The sequence below is a fragment of the Macrobrachium rosenbergii genome, chromosome 42 (assembly GCF_040412425.1).
Source record: "Macrobrachium rosenbergii isolate ZJJX-2024 chromosome 42, ASM4041242v1, whole genome shotgun sequence".
In the NCBI taxonomy this organism is placed as follows: Eukaryota; Metazoa; Arthropoda; class Malacostraca; order Decapoda; family Palaemonidae; genus Macrobrachium; species Macrobrachium rosenbergii.
The window spans coordinates 21080622-21090621 of NC_089782.1; the positions used below are offsets into that span (position 1 = coordinate 21080622).

At 36.8% G+C, this 10000-nt stretch overlaps 1 long non-coding RNA gene across 6 annotated transcripts in view; it reads right to left on the minus strand.

Moving 5' to 3' along the window:
* LOC136827629 (uncharacterized) overlaps nt 1-10000 on the minus strand; it is a 218435-nt gene that overhangs the window by 89597 nt on the left and 118838 nt on the right. For 5 of the 6 annotated variants that reach the window (XR_010849823.1, XR_010849821.1, XR_010849822.1 and 2 more), the window contains exon 3: nt 6046-6185. The exons of the other annotated variant lie outside the window; for it this stretch is intronic. This is a non-coding gene — a long non-coding RNA (uncharacterized lncRNA). The remainder of the gene's footprint in view (nt 1-6045; nt 6186-10000) is intronic. 6 annotated transcript variants of the gene reach the window in all.

Below are 10000 nucleotides of genomic sequence, written 5' to 3' on the forward strand. Positions count from 1 at the left end.
GTTTACCGTTATAGTAAATATAGCTACCCAGAACTGATAATGTCAGTGCATTCCGAAGTATCTCATCCGAGGTAACCGGCTAATATCTCATTCTGAAAGCAGACCACTTCCATACAAATGGTACTGCATTGTAATATCCAAATAATATTGCTTTTCACCGGGAGATTTAGCTAGGGTAGAGATTTTTTTCATTCTAGTAGCCAACGGCGGCAATTTTTCGTATCAGTGTCTGACTCTTTCGTAATACAAACCTGTCTGGACGATGGTCATGATATTATGAATTTTTATAAGAAGTTCATTACATCTAATACTGGTACTGGAACAGTATAAACCGCTGATCAGTTATTTACCGACTATCAAAGAATAAAATTTTTTACGAGGTGTGAAACCTAGATTTCAAATACCCGTATTTTGTTGCCTTTCTTTTAAATGTGGAATTTTGTTTAGGGATTCTTATATGCTAGATACTTAAAAATAATTGGATAGTGAAATGAATAAATAAAATATCAAGTAAAGAGACAAACGAGGAAAATATTTTTAATCCCATCGGCCTCAACACCACCACTATAATCTGTTTAATATAATGAGAGAATAATAAGAATATTCCCGACTTTTCGACCCCTCAGAGTCTTTTGGCCCTTTGGCAATCAGCATATAGTTTGTTATAAACAACAGCAACAATGTAAAGTTCATCCTCATTCCGAACCCAATGAATTGAGTGGCAATCAAAACTGGCTCTTTTCGCTTCGTGTATAAAAAGCCTTCTGCCCTTGAGGTAGTTTTAATGGAAGGGTTTGCGGGAAAGGGAGCAAGAGACTTGGAATTATGTTGGTTTATTAATGCTGCCTTTAATAATGGTAATGGCGATGAGTTAATAATGATATTATTATTATTATTATTATTATTATTATTATTATTATTATTATTATTATTATTATTATTATTATTATTATTATTTTCTACTAGTCACATTCGCGTGGGACATACATACTTAATGTTACTTATTGTTAAGGCGCTCAATTTATGGATATGCTGTCATTTTTGGATACGAATTGTGTTACCGCAACCTCACTCTCACGCCATATGCTAGGGTTCGAATCCCACCTGAAAGGGCAAGGGTTTTTTTTTTTTATTTTTATATCCCTCTCGGATTCGATGCTTAAAGAAGTAAGCGTATCCAAAAAACTGAGAGAAAATCAAGAAGTTAGGATATTTTTGTGGTTTGGTAATATTTTCGATTTTTCCCGGTGGTTTGGTTGTCCCCAAGGAAAAGGTCATCCCTTGATACAGTTCACTTTGTTCGTCAACAAAGAAAAGAAGCTGTCAAGGACATACTCCAATGAGGAATTACATTAAGTGCAACACGAACCTTGAACTTAAGGCACATTTTTGTAGAACACCTGACAACTTTTTAGGTTCAAGAGGTGAACACCTGAATTTCATTTTCTGACCCATGGAATTTTGATAAGGTCGTCCTTAGAATGTGTATAAATTCAAGTAATAATGCATCCGCAAGGAAGGGGAGCCTTGTGTGGCGGAATTATTCGTGGTTAATAAACATCTCCAATTCGCATGCCCTTGCTGTTTGCTTTAGAGAATTATCTCGTTATGGAATTTGCATTTTCTATTTTAAAGTTTAACTTTAATATTCTTAATGTTTCTTTCCATGCACGGACAAAAAAAAAAACAGTATATTAAAAACACTGAATTTCTGTACCGTGACCTGTACTCCTGTAGAAATCAATTATTTGCGTAAAACTTTCACGTGCAGTTTTTTTTCCTTCGTTTTTCAGTAACAGCTCATCCTCTGTTCTACCGATCACCTTTGATAAGCCTTTTCCAGGGAAGTCTTGACGCGCACAACAATAGTTAACGAGGGGGCTAGAGACGCGATGAGGAAAAATCAGAATATTTCGTGTTGCAATTCCGGTGTCTAAAGAGAATCAATTATGCAATGGCATGATTAGTTTCTGCTGTGACAAAAGCACCCGAGACGAAGATAAATTTCCTGCTGAAACATATATATAATAGTATGTGATATATTTAAATGGAATATGATAATATTATTTCCTCGACGGAATATATGTTGATACATATCCCATGTTTACACGGTGAATGAGGATATGTTATGATATAATATTCAGAAGGCGAGAAGGGGAGACGAACCTGGTCGCATTAGGTACGTGGGATGATGGTGGTGATGCAACTGTTAAGAAAGCCGAATGATAAAGAAGGAAAGCCCGCAAATTTTGCCTTTTGTTTATAGAATATGCGACAAAAGGATTCGTTTGTTTTCTTTTTCTGATACAAAAAGTGTAGAGAGTGAAGGTCACAGGCCGACATTTGGTTTACAGCGAGAAGCGATGGTCGGGGGCCGAACGAAGAAAGAGGGGTACAAAGAGCGGAGTATGAGGGAAGGTATAGTATGCTGTCGAAATGATAAACAGAAGAATAATGTTCCATCTCCCCGGCTTCACATAGTATCATTAGACGCCATCTTACTCTGGGACGAACAACAATTTGCATCCTTTAGGCTTCGTTATCCTCGAAGGAACAGGAAGAAGTAACAGGAAATCGGTCTTCCGTCCTAGATGCCGAAGGGAAGGGGTCTAGCGAGTATGTTGTACTTCACTCCTTCTCTTTCCTTGTTGTTTTCCTCAGCTCCCACCCTCTTCTCTCTCTCTCTCTCTCTCTCTCTTTGGCCATTCAAAATCACCATTTCATCTCAGCAGCAGCAGCAGCAGCAGCTCGAGCGGGCGACGGGTGAGGGGGAGGAGTAACAGTAGGAGTAGTAGTAGTAGGAGGAGGAGGTGGAGGAGGAGCAAACCCTTGTTTTAATAACATTCAGAAGCCAAAGTCTTGTGGCCAAATTAGCCTCAAGGAACCAACCAACTCTGCGTCCAGCAGCCAAAGGGTTGAGGGCAATAAGGAGTTTCAAGAACCGTGTTCACTAGGACGGAAAGCATATCTGTAGTCAGGTGCGTGGTCCCAACGTGACGAGAGAAGTGGAAGGCCGTTTTACTCCAAGAGGAAAGCACAAGAACAGTCGGTCGAGGGAGGAGGCCAGAGCAAACTTCAATTTGCCTGGAAGTGCTGCTGGAGCTGGCCATTGGTCATCACAGAGAGTAAATATTGTTCTTCCCCCGGCGGGCAGCAGAAGGGATGGTCACTGGTGCACACAACCACCCACCTACCATCATTCCTCCGACTCCTCCTCCTTCCTCCTTACTACTTCTTCTCCTCCTCCGCCTTCTCATTCTTCTCCTCCTTTCTTTCATTTTCATTTTCACCCCACTTTCTCCTACTAGACTTCATCAGTACCTTCGTTTCATTCACTGCCTTCCCCTTCATCCACACCGATTTCATTACCATCACTTCTTCCTCCTCCTAATCTTATGATTATCAACTTCTTCCATCTTCTCCGTATCCTCGTGCTCTTTCTCCCCACCGTCCTTATTCCCCGTTGCTTCTCTCCAGCTGGGTTATCTGTATGAATAAACATAATGCTACTACCCTGTTGTTGTGGGAGCTAAATACACTCTACATAGCTCTGGACCGCAACCTTTATTTGACAAGATTTCGAGCAGACAAAGCAGTTAGGCTAAAGATCATTTTCATTTAAACCTCTAGCTCTCCAGGCAAGATTTCAGAAAAGCTTTTCATCGTCAAAGGGGAAGGTTTGAAAGATTACCAAAGAATTTTCTTTTTTCATTCTATTTAACTGTGAAGGCGCAGCAAAAAACAAGCTGTGAAGGTGAGAAAGAAAATAATTTGGACAGGAATCGTAGACTTCATCCTGTGTGCAAAACTTGCATCCCTTTAATATATTTCTAAGTAATGCTGAGATCATACTGAAAAAAAAAAAACTATTCATTCTCTTACTCAGCATCATTGTGACTCATTGTTCCGACAGTACTTAGACTAACAAAAAAGTGGGACTCAACCCCTGCTTTTCTTATCATATGCAAAGATGGATCATAAACATGAAGGAGGTTTAAAAGTCATGAAATCAGAAGTAGGAAGAGAATTTCAAAGCTTGGAGGAAGATAGAAGAACAGTCACTGATCCTTACAATCGCTAGAGGATTATTGAACTGCTGGAAGAGTTAGCCTGCCGGGTGCAATCAAACTGTATGTACAGGGGAGAAACAATAAGCAAAATGTACTTACAGAAAAGCTTTAGAGCAACTAGCTTATAGCAACGATGAGTCACAGAGTATGTGAAGCAAGAAAGGCACATGATGTGCAAAAAAGACTGGGAGGATTTTGGTTTGGCTTTGGAAGCCAAGGTTGTTACATATGAAAGTGAAGTGTAGCTGTTGATGCGAATGGAAGGAAAATATTAGAAGCTGTAGAGATGAATTATTTGCATAGTAAATATAGCATACAAGGTAATAAATAGGTGAAAATAGTAGAGATAATTATGTAGCAGAGGTAAAACGTCTAGCATAAGTAAAAGGAAGGTTGTGGTGCTTTGAAAATTGTTCCGTGGTGTGGGATGAACAGAAGATGATATATTGGTGAAAAGAGTATGCTGTTTAGACGTTCTAAGAGGAAGGAGGAGAGGGAGACCCAGAAACGGTTGGGAGGTTGTGTGAGAGGCATGTTAGAAAGGGGGTCTTGATATCCAAGAAGAGAGAGTGTGCGCAGTGTATGTTAAGGACAGACGTGTTGCTTATGAGCTTTCAGCATTGGTGTATGAAGTGGGTAACCTCGTGGAAATTCTCTGCACTTGGATCCCATCCCAGAGTCAGTAATTTAAGAATGAGTGTGGTGGTGAACATTGTCTTATCTTTCCACAGAGGCATACATATATACTATATATATATATATATATATATATATATATAGTATATATATATATATATATATATATATATATATATATATATATATATATATATATATATATATATATATAAAGAGAGAGAGAGAGAATGAGACGAATAGAAAAGCTGTACTATAGAAACAAAATGAAAATGTAGAGCTGTCTTTTTTTTGTCTTATTTATATCTATATTTATGTCATTTATATAAATAGATATAAACTTGGCACAGGGGAAAATAGCGGTGTGGAATTTCTTTATGAGTAAATAAACAAATAACAGCAAGCGAGAAAGCGCCAAGCAATGAAATAGCATCGAAGAAGAAAAAATAGAGAGAGCGAGACCCACAAGCAGAAACCAGAAAAGGGGTATTGTGATTTAGAGCACAGGAAAGAAATAGGAATCGAAGCTAAATATAAGGAAACTACACAGTAAACAAGGGAATAAGAGGGGATGAAAAAAAGAAGGCGGTGAACAGGCAAAACAAAGTTAAGAGAGGGAGAGCAGTAGTAGTTAAGAGAAGGGAGCCGGGATGTGATACATGAAAAGCCAGAGATTTATGAATCAAATTAAACGGGACGCACCAAGTGGGCGAACAAGCTTCAGCTATAAGAAAATTAACCTTAGAGGATTTTCGGCTGCTTTATAAAAAAAGTAAATGGATACACCTCTATATTTACACACAAATATATATATACATATATATATATATATGTATATATACATATGTAGTATACACACACACGCATATATGTGTGTATATATATATATATATATATATATATATATATATATATATATATATATATATATAGATAGATATATACTGTATATATGTGTGTGTTTATGTGTGTGCAAACCAGATCCCCTCGCTATACTTGAAAGTATCTGCTCAAGTAGACGAAAGAAACTAGATATTAAATGTACATCCTAATATTTCAGTCTTTTATTCTGAAAAAAAGGGAATCATGAGAAGGTCGAGTACATGTGACTGACTGAAAAGGATTCTTGAATTTTTTGACATTTTACTCCTCTGGAAAGCCTGACAGCCAGTAAAAAAGATCGCGTTGGAAAATTATGGGGTAATAGGTCAATTTCCTCACTTGTTATGTATTTTCTTCAATTACAAGCGCACCCATATTCTCACATGCACTTACTCATACACAAAACAAACCATATGATAAATGGTAATAAAATGTTTAGTGGGTATCAATTTCTTACCTTTAGAGGTAAGCTGTGAAGGGTTGCATTTGGCTGCCCAGGCTTGCTGGTTTACATCATTCTGGCGTTGCATCATCCAGATCATTGACATAGTCTTTGGCAGATCTGACTGCTTCGGTCTTTGGGAGGTATTGCCCTGTCTGGAGAAGATATTAACTTACTCTAAAGATATCAAGGATAATGTTTATATCCACCCTAATATCAGTAAATGTATGCCACTGTGAAGATGACGACGGCAAATACTACTGCTGCTGCTACTACTACTACTACTACTACTTCTCTATTACTACTTCTGCTGCTGCTTATGATGCTGATGCTGGAAACAGCTATAATAAAAATAATAGTGAATACAACTATAGTTACAGTAATAGTAATAACAACCGTATTTGCCTTCGCCATCAAAATCATTGTCGATACAAGCACGTATTAGCAAATTTGACGAAGTAGAATTGTTTGACGAATCTCTTGGTAACCAGCCGATAATTGCACAATAAAGCAGAATCCTCCCCCCCCCTCCATACTTTATTGTTGAGATTCATATGATCATCTGATGAGGAATAAATGTTCCCTATAAATGTATTTCCCCGTAGGTGTATTTTTTACGGGCATGCAAAAGGTAGAAATAATAGGGCAGTTCAATCCGTTTTCTCACGGCAAGGTACCTTATAAATAATTGTTGTGCACGCAACTAGTAGGCATGCATACGCTTATATATATACTCTGATGTGTTTGAATTACCTCTGTCATTAATAGTGAACATTTATTAGAGGTAAAATTAGTAGCAGTTGTAAAGTAAATAGTTCTGAATGAATAAGTCATCAAAAACTTTTTTTAAAGTCGTATTAAATAGATTACAAGAAGCTCATTATAGGCTTATGGTTATGAAATAAAAAAAGACAATATCAGAGCAATATTAGAAACGACAAACTCTTTTCAAATAAATGGAGATGAATACGAATCAAGCCTAAGAACTCATTCAAAACAACGAGAAAAAAAAATCCTACCGATGGACCAGACATTGCTTGGAGCGAAGTTGATTGGCAGTTGAAAATCCGTTCTCATATTTATTTGATGTGATGTGAGTGGAGGGGTTAGGGCTAAGCACTTCCACCGGGGGAGGCGCTACCAGTAAAGAGACAGTGATAATGACACGGCGGTAATAGTTTTGTAAATAACTCTAATTGCTGGTAACCACCAAGGGCAATTTGCTTATATTTTTCTGGCAGTTGTAGAGCAAGCCTTTTTCTCTTATACAGCAGCCGAACCTGAATTTTTTTTATTTTTCCTACTTTTGTATTGGCTTCTTTTCCCTTAAGGATAATTAATTTATTTCCAAAAAATATTATTATTAGTTTTTATACTGTAGCCGAACCGAAGTTTTTTCTTATTTCTTTTTTTTTGTCTTGACTTCTTTTCCCTTAAGGATAATTAATTTGTTTCCAAAAATATTGTTAATAATTTACGATATAAACTTAGATAAATGAAGAATATTCAATTTTCCTTCTTGATTTAATTAATCCACGATTATCTTTCGTTCTATAATTAATAAACTATCCATCATCCACGATCAACATCACTCTTTTGGGCGTTTGTTTTTCTTTTGACGCATAGTTTTGCAAAAGACACGTTAAGCAAGAAATCGAGAACAACGAAGTATGCATTTTCTTCTTCTTCTTCTTCTTCTTCTTCTTCTTCTTCTTCTTCTTCTTCTTCTTCTTCTTCTTCTTCTTCTTATTATTATTATTATTATTATTATTATTATTATTATTATTATTATTATTATTATTATTATTATTTTATTTTATTTTATTTAATAAAATAACTATCATTGCATTACTGTGCCAATTGGAAACGACTCTCGCTTATGTAATTAGCCCACAGAATAAATTAAGCAATCTAATCTTGCACCCCTCCAAAAAAAGTCTTACTTAATGTCACTTTGTCAGTCGTAGATTTTATTTGTCTGACCAAATTTAGTCTCCATCTTATTTTTGTTATTCCATTATCGTATTTTTATTTTAACAGATAAAACCGTACAGTTTTTAATGGGATCATGTTTACTGTCTCATACCTGTATCTTAAAGTCGGTGTCGCTTGAGCCCAGTCATTTTGGTATCTTTCACCGTCGTGCCATTAAAAGTTTTACATTAACCATTCGGTATTGGTAGAGTAATTTAAGACGTACTTGTTCATGCTCTTGTGACATTAATTTAAGAGATATACGTGATTTATATGTTACTCTGAAAAAAAAAAAGTATTGGCCATTTGACACAAAGTTCGGCATAAGCAAGATGCAAAAGGATGCCAGAAAACGCGCGCGTGCGACACCGCCTTTAACAAGGCGGGAGTAATATCACATTACTACCGGTCTGATTTATCACCTGTAGCCCTTTGACTATACGATGCAGTGTAATGAGATGAAAGCGTCATCGACGATTCTAAGGTTATTCAGGGTAATAAAATATAAAGCATACTAACAATAGTTCAATACCGGGCAATTAATGAACGTATTTTACAACGAGCAAGTGATATGAATTCATAATTCATTGAAATCCTCTCTCTCTCAGCAAGCCTTGCCGAATGTCATTATGAAGGACACAGTAATATGGAATCATTCAAACATTCACTGCTATGGTTAAAGAGATCGCGAAAGAAAATGGGAATCATTACAAGACAGAGACGCAAATGGAAATAATGAGATCCATTGCATTAAGCACAGAATTAATAAGGGAGGGCCAACCGGGCGATCCGTGATTGGGAAATAACGCATTTGTTTTTATGGGGGGAAAAATATTTCATTACTATCCCTCGGTGAAAATATTCGTTGACCGCCAATATCCTACCCGAGGAAATTTGATATTTGGTCTCCTGTCTTGTCAAAATCAATTAAAACTCTAATAGCCCTCTGGAAAATTCATGTGCCGATTCCGGAGGGAGGACAAAGGCAGCTGATTCCCGAATGACAAGATGCCTCATATGATGAATTATTTCCTGTGTATTTTCTTTTCCTTTCTGAAGGCAACTGCGTTACGAACGTGAAGGAATTAACCTTGTTTCAATTTTTTAACTGTCCATGTTAAGTAAATTTACAAGCAGAACATAGTACAGCTATACATAAAACTTGCGAGTCCATTCCTATAATTAGAGTTTTAAAATGCATATGCTAGACAACTCGTCAGCCATGCTGTGTTCTAAAATTCTCTCTCTCTCTCTCTCTCTCTCTCTCTCTCTCTCTCTCTCTCTCTCTCTCTCTCTCTCTCTCTCTCTCTCTGTGGGATATAAAGCAATAGTGCCGTTAGTGTTGTCACGATTAATTTTTAGTGCTAACCGATCAGAGAAAGCTGGCCGTCGGTAACAAGGTTGATCTCTGCCCGCTATTTGATTTGGAAATCGTGTTGTTGGCTCTTGATCTTTTGTTTATTCTGTCTCTTGATGTCAGACTGTGCAACTTACTAAATCGGCGAGAGAGAGAGAGAGAGAGAGAGAGAGAGAGAGAGAGAGAGAGAGAGAGAGAGAGAGAGAGTTATAATGTAAAATTGTACGACTTGCTAAATCTTAGAGAGAGAGAGAGAGAGAGAGAGAGAGAGAGAGAGAGATCTGTCTCTTAATAATAGAATGTGCAGCGTGCTAACTTATAACGTGTGTGTGTGTGTGTGTAAGAGAGAGAAAGAGAGAGAGAGAAGAATGCCATCTCTTGGAGTCAGACTGTGTAACTTGGTAAATCTTAGAGAGAGAGAGAGAAAAGAAGTTTTAAGTCTTAAGATCATTCTCGATTTTTTCAATTGATTAAATGACAGCTGTTGAAAATTAAATAACGTTTAGTATTGATATGTAAATCAGTATTTTTTGTGACTTTTTATTTGCTGCACTAGTATGATTTTGCAACGATTTATAGTGAATTGTTATTATTTCTTTCTCAGGAAATAAATTAAACGGGACTTTTAACATAAACGAA